A 12841-nucleotide genomic window follows, 5' to 3' on the forward strand; every position below is an offset into this window, starting at 1 on the left:
GGGGGGCGGGGCCGAACCCAGGCTCCGCCCCTTTCCCCGCCCCCCCCCCCCCGCCGCCGCCGCCACGTGCGCTCCGCGGCCCCCGCCCGGGCCCCTCGGCCCCGCCGCCGCCGTGTGCCCCGGCACGTACCGGGCCCCCCCCCCCCCCCAGCCCCCGCCCTGCTCCGCCCAAACGGGTGGGAAGCGAGGCCACGGCGCGGAGCCGGGCACCGGGAGCCCCACCGGGACCGGCACCGGCACCGGGACCGGGATCATCCCCGTTTGGTCCCCGGGGGGCTCCTCCCCTCCGGCACAGCCGCCGGGGGTGTCGGTGGGGACGGGCGAGCAGCGAGCCCAGCTTCAGGGAGCCCACCCCGGGCTGGCCCCGGTCCCCGGTGCTGCCCCGGAGCCCGGGGGGACCCGGGGCTGTGCTCGGAGCCCTGAGCCAGGAGCTGGGATGTGCTGCTGGGTGCCCCGCTCGCCCCTCGCAGAGCCCGGGGCTTTCCCCGTCGGTTCTGCAGGAGACGGGCCCAGGCTCGGCGGCTGATGGAGCCTGGAAGGTGCTGGAAGCTGCTGGAAGCTGCCTGCATGCGGAGCCCCTCGCTGTCGGGTGCACGGCGGTGGCAGCGCCGCATCGAGCCCTGCACCCCCTGTGTGTAACAGGCCCTGCTCGAGGGGCTGTTCCCTGCGGGTGCTTCCCTGCAGCCGCCGGTTCCTGCGGCCCTAATGAAGTTAATTGTCCTCTGGGTCTCACATCTAATGCTCTTAATTCGTTTCAGAGCAGAGAAGCGCGGTGCAGTTCACCTCGGAGCCCTGAGAGGCAAAAAGGCAGTGATACTCAGCAGATGGGAGCTGGAGCAGCCGCAGGGGGGGTGCAATCCCTTTTCATATCAAAGGCAAGCACGGTTCCTCCTCACCGCAGCCAGCGCGTGCAGGGGTGTGCGCTGTGTGTCAAGGCACTTAATGGGCCAGGTGCACTCGATAAAAGCGCACCAGGCACTGCAGCAAACTCCCTCACCCACTTCTGAAGCAAGACGACGCCGTGAACCAAGGAGCGAGTGGGCGGGCGGCTTTCTTGATACATCTCCCGTGCACCTCGGTAAACAGGGATAGGCCCGCGCTCGAGTTTGCTTAGACAACAAGGCGAATAATAATTAAAAAGGGCAATTTGGGATCAAACTCAACGTGCCGCTTGGCTTTGCCGTCCTGTAACGCCTTAACTAGGGACCATGGGCTTCGTGGGACGCTGCTGCTGCGTCTTGTAGACAGCGGGAAGGAGTCCATGCTCTGTGCCTCTGCTCTTCTGTCTCCTTTAAAAGGCAGATTTAATATTAATCCCTCCAGGAATTTTTTCTTGAGAGGAAAACAGGATATTGTTTCAGGATATTGGGCAACAAAGCTGCCCTTGAAAAGCAACTATAAGCAGCCTTGCAGTCCTTACTACTGGCTGCATTTGTTGTTAATCGAGTTGAAAATTGGGTACAGCCAAGCCCTTTTACTTCCAGAATGAGTGAGAGGTCACAGCAGAGTAATTCAAGTTCAGGTTTCTGTATCCCATTGTAAACACTAAGGACTAAACACTAAACACTAAGTAATCTTAAAATATAATCACTAGCTTTGGTTTCCATTGGAATTAATGTCTCCAACAGGTGTAAAAGGCTATCCCCCTCATCTGCCATGAATACGTGTGTCCTGCTTGATAAGAGAGATAACAAACAGGAGTCCAAATCCAGGAATTATTGGAAATCTCTTGGGAAAGCCTGTTCTTTCGAGATATCCATCCTAGTTTCCTGACTAGGCTTTGGAAAAAGGTTTTCTGAACTTTTGGGTTCGCATTTAACTTTAACTGAGCTTCCAGGCCCTGAGTTCACCCATCCTCACAACCCTGTGACAATGGCTGTGGAAGAGAAGGCGTCGGAGCGCCGTCCCTGGGGAGCGCGGGGGGTCTGCCTCCGTCGGATGACAAAGGCATGACATTGTTCAGGGGTGTGTAACAGCTTCTGTCATTGTTTAGACAATAATATGTCTTGGGAAGAAGTTGTTTGTTGATAACATGTTTTAAATGGCCACTAATAATCAATAGAAAACCTTTGCAAATGTGGTCTTCTGTACGCTCACAGACAACCTGCACCAGGGCTCGGTCACCCTCCGAGTGAAGGGGCTTCTCCTCCAGCTCCTGTGGAACTGGGTTGCTCCCAGGTTCACAAACACGTCCTCCCTTGGGAAGCAAACGAAGGATTAACAGGATTGTGTTCTGCAAAGTGCTCCTGAGGCCAGGTGCTAATGACTGCTTCAGAGAGAGCTGCCCCAGCAGGATGGGAGTTGAGGTTTTTCTCACCCTCCCTCAGCATATTAACTGCACCAGTAAGTGTTAACGATGGCAGCAGAATTAATTCCTTACAAAGATGAGTTGCAGGGGCATGTGATGAGACAAAGACATTAATTTGGGCGTCAGATGATGTGTGGCAGCAGGCAGGATGGCCTCACCGAGTGTCTCCCAGGGCAGCCCTGCAGCTGGGCCCAACGCCGCGCACCCCTGGGTCCTCGTGGCCAGGAGCAGGGCGCTTGCCCAGAAGCAAGGGGTCCTTGGCCACGTGGAGACCACACAGCAAGCCCTAAGGGACGCCACATGCACACCGTGGTCCTGTCTCGACCCTCACCCTGTGCCTTTTCCTCATTTTCTGAGGTGGGCACGCTCTGGTTCGTCTCCTCAGGGTGCTGCTGGTGCGGAGCATAGCAGCCCGTTGCCTTTTGCCAAGAAGCTTATCTGGCACAAGAAATGGTATCTCTGTTCCTCCTTCCTTGCTGTCCTTAGCCGGGGGAAGGTGCTGGTGCTCAATGTACTTTCAGTGCTGACTCCTGCTCCACGGGGACTCGGGAGGTCTCTGCTCGCTCCTCCAGGAACGTGGGGGCTGCCGTCCTTCCCTGCAGATTGCTGCCCCATATGTTCCCGGCACAGCAGCTCGTTCCCTCCACGCTCCCCGTGCTCGCCTCCCGAGTGCTGGCTGCCTGACAGCACATCTCGGCACTGCCAGGTCTGCCGCTCGCGTGTTCTCCCTGGGGAGAGCACAGGGCAGCCCCCCGCCTGCGGGCTGGCTGGCAGGGGTCAGTGCCTCCACACCTGAAGGGTCGAAGCTTTCCCTGGTGAGGAGCAGCTCAGAGCTGTGCCTGGAGGCAAATCACACCCCGGCTGTGTCCTGGGATGGGACGGCACCGGGATGATGCAGTGCATGGAGACCCTGTCCTCATCCTAGGGGTGCTGCGGGCAGCGGAGCACCCCACCCACTGCCCTCCTCGCACTGGGGTCAGCGCCCTCGGGGACACCCAGACCAGCCCAACCGGCCACAGGATCCCGTTCTGTGACATTTCACCAGCCGCTGGGATGATTTTCCTCGCAAGAAGCTCTCGGGCAGCCCTAGGGTCCCCGAGGGAGGAGGCAGGGGTGGGCGTACGGTGGGCGTACTTCTCACCGTGTGCAGCCCTCCCGCGGGAGCGCTGCTGTCCCAGAACATGCTGTTTTAATGACTCTATTCCTGTTCTCGGGGTGGGGAGGAAAAGGTGGGGGCTCTGCAAATAATTTAACCATATCCCAGATCAAATAACTTCACGGGTCAATAGCACTGCCTCCCCTGCATTGTACTCTCCCTCGTATCCCCGTCCAGAGAGCCCGTTTCAGCCTTGGGTGGCCCACAGCTGTTGGATGCTGGTGGCATCCATTGCCACGTCCCTGATCTTCGATCTGCCTGCAGCTCTGCTCCCTCTCCAGGCAAGGCACCACCAGGGTCAGCTTCCACCGCCTGCACATTTAGTGTCTGGGCTGCTCCTGGGCAAGTTCGGTTATTCATGCGATGATCTCAGGATAGTCTCAGCAAGGGAAAATCTGGAGCTCCAGGCTGCTCTCCAGCTCCAGTCATGCACTGCAGCAGCTGTTTCCTTGGGATGTTGCACAACACACTATTGCTCTGTGCAGTACTCAGTATTTTTGGTTCTACATCATCCTGGGGGAGCTTAGCACGCTCTCAGAGGTGTGAAACAGCCTCCCTCCAGGCACAGGCTCAGGACACAGAGAAGCCTCTCAGCCTCTGGGTGCACTGGTCCCACCTCACAGTTGCCCAGTGCTGCACTGGGGGCAGGCATTGCTGCTGCCCCAGTTGACCGCCAGTGCCAGCACGGGGAGCGGGCAGCAGAGCACTGAGCTCCTCCTCCTCCCATGCCCTCGCTTGCTCTGTGCTTTGGCATTTGCATGTGTTGACTGCAAGGCCAGGCTGCGGGGCCAGCAGGTGCCTTCCAGGGGAAGCTGCAGCAGAGGGTGAGCGCCGGCTGGGTTCACATCACAGCTGTGGCTGTGAAACGCCCAAGTCCCAAACTCCACCGACAGCAGCAGCCACCACGGGGCTGCTCCTGGCTTGTAAGCATGGCCGAGCACTTCTGCCCTGCAGCACGCAGCGGATGTCTTGTCTGGCACGTCGAGATGTGGCCGAGGGCTGCCACCGGGACGTCGCTGCTGCTCAAGTCCCTGGGGAAGCAGCGAGCGCCGAGCCAAGGGCCAGAGCGCGGGAGCCTGCCGAGGAGACGAAACACAACCACCAATATTTGTTCTGAAACCTGCCCAGGATTTTTTTTGGCCTCAGTAAGGCTGGAGGATTATTTTCCTTAAGTATTTTTAAACCTGGTGCCTGGCAAGCACCAGAGGGCTGGGATTTCCTGGTCTGAGCACACTGGTTGTAGGATGACAAGGAGCCTGCTCCCTCCGCGCCATCTGGGCAGCCCTGGTCCCTGCACGTGGGGTGAGTGAAGGTGACCAAGCTGGAAGGTGCTTTGGGAAGGAAGTCACCTGCTGGATGGCTGTGCTCGCAGCCCCTGGGCCTCGTGCATGCTCCTGCAGCAGGTGGTGGGGCTGAGTGCCTGTCCTTGCAGGAGGCACCTCCCTGGCTAGGCTGGGACCAGGGCAGAGCCCCAGGGACTGCCCAGCCTGGGCTGCTCCACACCTGGGTGGCAGCTGGGAAGGGAAGGCAGAAGTTGCAGGGAGGAGGTCAGGAGCATGCTCCTTGTGTCCTACACCAGTCTGGGGGATGCAGAGCCCAAGGCGAGCTCCTGGTTGTTCAGACTGGGTGTCCAAGCAGGGGCTGGTAGAGCACATTCACATCCATTCACAGCAGTGCTGGGCTTGGGCCCCAGTGGGGCCATGGAGAGCCAGCACGGACATTGATCCGTGTGTCTGTCCCCTGCCAGCCCTGCCCCGCTGCCCCCGTGGTGCTTCCTAACCCCATGGATGGCAGCAGTGTGGGATCGGCCAGGCGCTGGGGATGGCAGAGTGCAGCTGGGAGGAGCTGTGAGGCTGAGAAGCATTTCCTAAATACACTGCTGTTCGCCCACAGCCTCCCAGGCTGCACGGATGTGAGGAAAGCGAACGCAGTGCTCCACGTGCTGGCAGCTTCTTTGTGGCTGTGCGTATCAGAGCTGCTCTCCTGGCCTTCCCCTTGCTGGCAGGATTTGGCAGCAGCACAGCCACGTTCAGCTCCTCATTCAGCGCTGGTGAGCACACGACCTATTGTGTGCATGTGTAAATACACATCGGCGTTGCTCGTTCCAAAACCCCGCTTGTTCTGTTCCCAAAGAGCCAGGATGGACAATGTCAGGAAAGCCTCTATCCCCTGGCTTTGTTCGACTCTGCTTACTTGGAGGAAAGATCCCTGGAGAGGAGCTCGCAGCCGCTGCGTGCTCCAACACATCCCGGCTGCTGGCGCGCGAGCAGCCCTGGCAAGCCCGGCCGAGGGCTCCCCAAGACCTCGCACAGCGTGGTCCCCATGGGTCCCCACGAGCCCCAGAGCTGGGACAGAGTGAGCAGGGCCAGTGCCTGCAATGGGCAGAGGGGAGAGGAGGTGGCAGCGCCCCAGGCACTGGCTGGATGCCCGTCCCAGAGGCCCACTGCAGAGCCGGCACCTTCTGAAGAGGGTCAGGTCCTGTCCCTGTGCAAACACAGGCCTAAGTCCAGCACCACCAAAGTGCACAGCGCTGGAGGAAGTCCTGGCCCTGGTACAGCCGATGGGACTTTGCCTTTTGCTGCAGTGAAGGCCAGGATTTTGTGCGCTGCCAGCAGCGAGGGTCAGAGCAGGCTGTGGGGGACTTCTTGCCTGAGGAGCGGCTGCTGCTCCGCCGTGGGCCCTGCCTGCTGCATCCCACCGCTTGTCTGCGCCTCCCTCCTGCCTCCCCTCAGGGATGCTTTGCTCCCACTGGCTGCGGATCCTCTGTGTTCAGCAAATCCCACTTCCCTGCCTGCACTTCATCCGAAATGCCCTCACAGAAACGCTGTCAGCCTTTGCACTGCTGAGCGGCAGGCCCGACAGCTGCTCTCTGTGAGATAGTGCTGTCCGTAGCCGTGAGCAACAAGAAAGCTGTGATGGGGGAGTCAACACATAACACACCCTGAGTGCTGCCCTCCAAGTCCACAGTACCGGGGATAAGGTTTGGGTAAATACTGCAAAGTACCTGTGAAAGCTAGCTCTCACTGCTGACCAATTAGGTTCTGTTTTCTTCATGTGCTTTCTGTGTTTAGTTTACACAAACTCTTGTGGTTGGACTGTAAAGGCAAGAGAGGTTACATAAAACAATTTAATGACTCCTATGTACAAGCCAGAACTGCTTTCTCACCTGGACAAGTGCCCTATGAAATGTCTTTTGACCTACACAGACACAGCTACACAACAGCCCATGGCAAGAATGCTGGCATACACACAGGACACATGCATGCGCTGGCTCCAAAAAGATTCAGAAGAAAATCCTTGCAGTGACCACAGTTACAATCTTAATAAAACACAGATATTTCTTAAACAGAGAATGGGGTTAAATGTGCCCAATTAATTGTTCATTCTGAGTTATCATCCCTGCTCTAATAACAGCTGATAAGCTAGTCTTCTGGGGGACAACAAACATTTCTGTTATTCCTCCAGCCCAACTTCAGGATAAATAAAGCCAGCCTTGTGTTTAAGCAGGAGGTCATGTGCCATCTTAGGATAAAACACTGTACCCCTTCCCCTGCTTTTCAGACTTAAAAAAAGTCAGAGAAAATTAGAGTAGGAGCAGCTAGAGACATGTCAAACATGCTAGCATTAACTTCCCTTCAAATGTGTGTTTAGCAGATAATTTGTTATCATCTTAGTCCAAAGTTAACCTGCTAGAAATCTGCTGTGGGAGAGTTGGCTGCATCTGCAATGTTTTAGCTGGGCACAAACAAACCAAAAAAATGCTATAAAAGCTTGTTTTTGATTAAACTCGTTGCTGCCAGGCAGAAATACTTATTTGTAGGTGGAAGTTCATTGGGACACAAGCACCAAAGATCATTAATCCCCTGGTAAAACACAGAATTTGTGCCCAGGGCGTGGGCTGTGCTACGGCTCAGCCTGCAGCCGCTTCACGCAGCTGCCCCGTGGTTTCCACTTCCCCAAACCAGAGGGACGAGGGAGGAGGAGGAGGACCCTCAGGTTTCCAGCCATGCCCCCTGAAACCCCAGGGGCTTGTGCTAGTCTGGTAAGTGCCCCCCGTTCTGCCCAGGAGCTGCTCTGTAGCACTGAGCTTCCCGCTGGCTTTAGGCTCTCCAAAATGCAGGGAGCATCTCCACTTCCACGGGGCTGCCGGACCACAGCAGGAAGCTGTGGTGGAAGCTGTTTTTCTGTCCCAGCTCGTCTGCTATTCTTGCAAACCTGCCAACACCCACTTCACCAGCGCCGTGGGCTGTGCCGGCAGGGGAGCATTTAGGCCGTCCCAGCGGTGGGACCGGCTGGCTGTGGCTCAGGAGGGCGGCAGGGTGCCGAGGGGGAGGAATTTTCCATCACCGAGCCAGCAGCAGCTTGCCGGCCTGTCTTCAGGAGGCAGGGTGGCAGGAGGCACCCACCCTCAGCAGCCAAACGCCACCTCTGCCGTTTGGTTTCAGAGCAAGCTTTGGAAAAAGGGCACGCTGGGCAGGTCCCCGTGCATCACCAGCCGTGGGCACCGCAGCGCTGTGTGTACACGTGGCTGCGTAATACCATAACAAGATTACACTGAGACATGATGGCTGGGAAATAATCCACGGTATCATTCAGCAAATCCCAGGATCCAATTACTGTTTCACATGACACCGTGCCCGGGAGCGGGAGGCCAGGCAGCGCCCGCCCACCACCGCTCCTCCGGCCGCAGCCTGCGGCCCCTCCGCCCTCTCGCACCTCTGCATCCCGGTGTCACTCGGCATTAGCAGAGTTTGCCTTATCCCGCAGAGCGCTGGCGAGCCACGCTCGGGGAGCTGTGGGACATGGCTGCACCGAACCTTGCTGCTGTGGCTGGGATGAACCCCGCCGCTCTGCCTGCCGCACACACCGTGCCTCTCCCAGCTGTTTGCAGACATTTCTGCAGGACACGTTCCTTGTCCCAGCGCCTGCTCCCTGCAGCCAGCGTGTCCCTTTCTGTGAGAATAAAGCCCAAGGCTCTGGTGCCACCAGCACTCTCTCCTGCTGCCGGCTGCCCCAGCGCATCCTGCCGAAGGCTCCGCAGTTGCTCCTGCCCCTGGCAGGTGTTCAGACACCAGCGCTGCTGCCAACCCAGGCAGGGAGCGTGGCCAGCTGCAAATTTAGGCTTCATTTTTGGAGCCTTTGAATCACTGGCCATCTGCCAGGTTTGTTATTTGTTAGGCTCTTTAAGTATTTTTTTTTTTTTTTTCCCAAGTGAATTTCAAGCTGGCAAGAGGAGCCGGCAGAGGGAACTTGGCGGGGGCCCACGGGCATGAGGCAGTGGCGTGGGCTGCCCTGCCCGGGGGGACCCTGGGCGGCAGGACGGAGGCTGCAGCACGGCCAGCCGAGCCCTCGTGCCAGGAAGCCTCGAGTTTCACCTCAGCTGCAGTGGGAATACAAGCGAAAATCCCAGCGCCCTGCAGCCAGCAGCTCCGGCCCTGCCTCCCCCTTCCCCAGGCCCAGCCCTGCTGCTGCCCCGCTCCGTCCCTGCCCTGCAGCCCCTCCGCACATTTCTCCGGGGCAAGAAGCCCGTGTGCCTGGGCAGGAGCCCCTTGCTGGGCAGGGGGCTGTAACCCCAGCCTGTGAACACCGACGTGCCTGCCTGAGCCCAGGGCTGAGGCTGAGCTCTGTGCGCCGGCCAGGCCTGACCTGCACCATGCCAGACCCCGCAGACACGTTCAGGTGCTTTGCGCCCACCCCATGCTGCCTGGGCACCCTCCATGCAGCTCTGTGCTCGGACAGGTTGCAGTAGCTGAGCCCAGGGGTGCCCCAGCTCCCCAGGGCTCCCCACACGCGGCCATGCTGCCACAAGACACATGGGCACTGGGTCGGGGCTGTTCCCTGGGCTGGTGGGCAGCCACCATGGTGCCTGCGAGCTGCACGGTGGGCAGCTGCCCCCGGTCCTCCCGGCCTGGGCCGGTCAGCAGTGATTAGGAAACAAAACAAAATAGGAGCAATTTGCAAGGGAAGACGTGGATTTTCCACCTTGGAAACCTGAGCTGTAGCTCCATTTCCCTCTAGAGAAGAGAAACAAAGGCGTTCAGAGGGAAGGGCCGGGCTGCTGCCTCAGAGGAGAGGGGCCACAGGCCCCTGGGCTTCCAGAAGTGCAGAGGGCAGGGGCCATGGGGCAGGGGCCGGGACAGGATGGGGATGGCTCGGAGGGGCCAGCAGGGCAGGCCAGTGGGGAGGGAGGCAGCCTGCCAGGCTCTGTGTGTCCCCCTCCCTGTGCTTCCCAGCGCCCCGCTGCCTTCCCTGCCATTGTTCGGCAGCCCCGGGGGTGAGGCTGCCCTTCCTCCTGCCTCCTGCCCCCGCGTCTGCACCCCGCTGCCCCACAAGCAATACCCATGCCAAGCTGCTGCGATGGGTGGCACAGCACCCCAGGGACACGGGGCCAGGCACAGCAGCCCCCAGGGACACGGCTCCAAGGCCCAAATGAGCCTGAAAGAGCCAGGGGAAGCAATGAGCAGTGTTTGCTTTAGGCAGGGCTGTCACGGCAAACCAGAGGGTTTGTTCTCCAGGCTTCGTTAAGATAACAGTCTCGGTATGAGGATGAGCTCCCTGGTGAGGAGCAATTTGGAGAACTTGAATGGGGGCTCCAAAATTGAATGCAGAGAAAAAGATTAAGATCAGTATTTGTCCTTTTTTTTTTTTTTTTTCCTTCCTACTGGAGCAAAAATATTCCCGTTTATTGCTCTAAACCCTGGGGAGCTGTATGGTAAACTCCCAGTGGGAATCAATGTCTCAAGAGATCACAGGTCCCGAGAACATCCCCTTGCCAAATTTACAGTTACTGTTAGCCCTAATCAGCCTTGTTTATCTCTCTCCGTGATGGTATTTGGGAAACTAGCACAGGTCAAACACAGGACAGAGTCCTCGATGTTACCAGATATCTGTAATCTACCTTCAGGTCACACGCTGAGATGGTTCATGGTGTGGATACCTTCCCACTGCCTTTTTTTCTGGAGCCTGGCCTGGGGCTCTTGCTTATCTGTGCCATTACTGCTCACGGGTTAGCAGAGCCAGCCTGGCCTCAGCCCCCAGCACCCCAGCCGCCGGTCCCCACGCACCAAGCAGGAAGGCTGCGACGTCCGTGCGCTCAGACTTTCCTACTGTACACTCTTCCTAAGAAAATAAAGCATCACTGTCCTATTAATTATGTGAGTTATGGAGCAATATTTTTCCCAGAGTCACCTACTGGTTCGCGTATTATTTTTCCAGGCAGCTTAGCCAGTAGCCTGGCAACACGGTGACCTTATGCTCTGCTCAGCTTTGAGCGTTTTATTAGCCACACTGGACTCTCTCCACCGCTCCATATTTCTGAGCCCCTCATTAGTGCAATTAATAAGCTGCTTCTGTCAATTCAATCAAATGCCAGGCTCGACAGCAGTAGAAAGCTTTGGCAGACCAAGTAGGGGAGATTCTGGGTAGCATTGGGAAATTGCAGGAAACCTTTCATCTCCCCCAAGGAACCGAACAAGAATGGAATTGTGGGATTGGGATTCTCTCAGGTCATGTTTATTTATCAGTGGCTCGTTAGTATAATAAATCAGGTCCCCTGTCACTTTGAATGAAGTCATGGGTTTGCTGGAAGGAACTTGGCAGAACACCTTGATATTATTAGTGATGGTGCAGACAAAGCCTCATGAAAGGCGATGCCCTGGCCGGGGTGCTCAGGCACCCTCACATGCTCGCGCCCGTCCCTGCACCCCGCTGGCAAAAGGCAGCCAGCCCGCAGTGCCGCGGTCATCCCAGGGCAGGGCTTGGGGGCTATGGTGAATTTGGGATGCAAGGCACAGCCACAAGGTGCCCACAGCACCAGTATGCCACAGGTACGCAGCAGAGAAGGCTGCTTCTCCTTCTCCCAGTGCCAGCTCCAGCAGATGTTTGCGGTGGGACACGTCTCCGGCCCGGCCCTGCTCTCCTCCTGCAGCCCCAGCACGCCGCCAGGACGCGGCCAGGGCACTGCAGAGCGCTCGGCAGGCAGCGCGGGTGCTGTCAGTCACGTGTAGCACACACATGTGAGGGCATTTTGCCTTTCACACCTCTCTGCGTCCTGCCAGACTTTGCCCCGGCTCTGACGTTGGTGTGCTCTTTGGATCCCGCACCGGCTCCGGGAGCTCCCATGGCCGCGGCGTGAGGGGGCCACAGGGGCACGGGCAGGACCCCGCCACGGGGAGGAGAAGGCCCCGGGTTCACTCTGATCCCAATCGCCACCAGTCCCTGAGTCCTCTGAGCAGCAGCAGAGGACCAGGGGATGGTTTTGCAGAGCCTTGGGCTTGACATCTCCCCCTGAGCTGGGCCCCTGGCCGGGGCGAGCACGGTGAGGTGCTCTGATGGAGATGCTGGGGAGTTCATCGGTGTCCTTGCCCAAATCTGGAGCTTTTCTACACAGGAGAGCAGATCCGTGGGGTGATTCCTATTCTACTGCTGGAATTAATCCCGGGTGGCACTGAGGAAGAGCTACGACTGGTCCGAATTAGAGCAGCGCCACAGGTGTATGGCCCAAAAACGTTCCTAAAATAATCTTCCCCAGGAAATCCTTTGATCTAATCTGGTAATAGAAATGTAAATCTGAATAAAAATGGATCTTTAAAAATATTAATTTACATTTAATTTAAATATAGCTTAAAGGTTATGATATAACAGCAGTATTTTATCGTTCATCTTAGGAGAGTATCTGGTCTCCATGCTGGGGTAAATATTGAACTGCTCCTGATTTGTTGCTCATAAAACCCAACTTAGGGAGACACTTTGCTCCTGATTGTACAGCCTGAACAGGGCCTTCACTGCCACTGAAATGCCACGCAGTGCACCAGGGCTGCCCAACACCACTGTGCACTGTGGGAGCCTTCCCCAGGCTGTCCCTGTCCCCGTCCCTGTCCCCATCCCCGTCCCTGTCCCCGTCCCTGTCCCCTGTGCAGCACGGCATCAGGAATGGCTTGAGAAGCGCCCTGGGCCATAATCACCCCACTCATTAGCAATCTTGACTCCGGCTGACCCATAAATGTTCAAGGAAACAAGCATAACCGCTGGAAAGGGAGGGAGAGGAAGGGCTGTAGGTGTTGGCCACATGTCTTCAGAGCCTGAGCCGGGCTCCAGCTGAAGATGCTATTATGCTGCAGTAATTTCCCTGGAAAAAAAAAAAAAAAAAAAAAAAAACAGGCTTGGAGATCTCCTCACTGTTCCTGGGAAGTGCTTCATGACCAGGAGGGTGTGGATTCATGGCTGGGCCAGCCACTGGGGGGGCTGCGGGGCTGCGTGGTTGAAGCTTTTGCTGTTACTTTACAGAGATGTCATGAACGACACTGAGCGACTCGAGAGAGGAGGCTCCCACCCCTGGCAGCCAGCGCTGCCCCCTCCCTCGCTGCCTTCCCCCCCCG

This window comes from Netta rufina (assembly GCF_964035555.1).
Source record: "Netta rufina genome assembly, chromosome: 26".
Classification (NCBI taxonomy): Eukaryota; Metazoa; Chordata; class Aves; order Anseriformes; family Anatidae; genus Netta; species Netta rufina.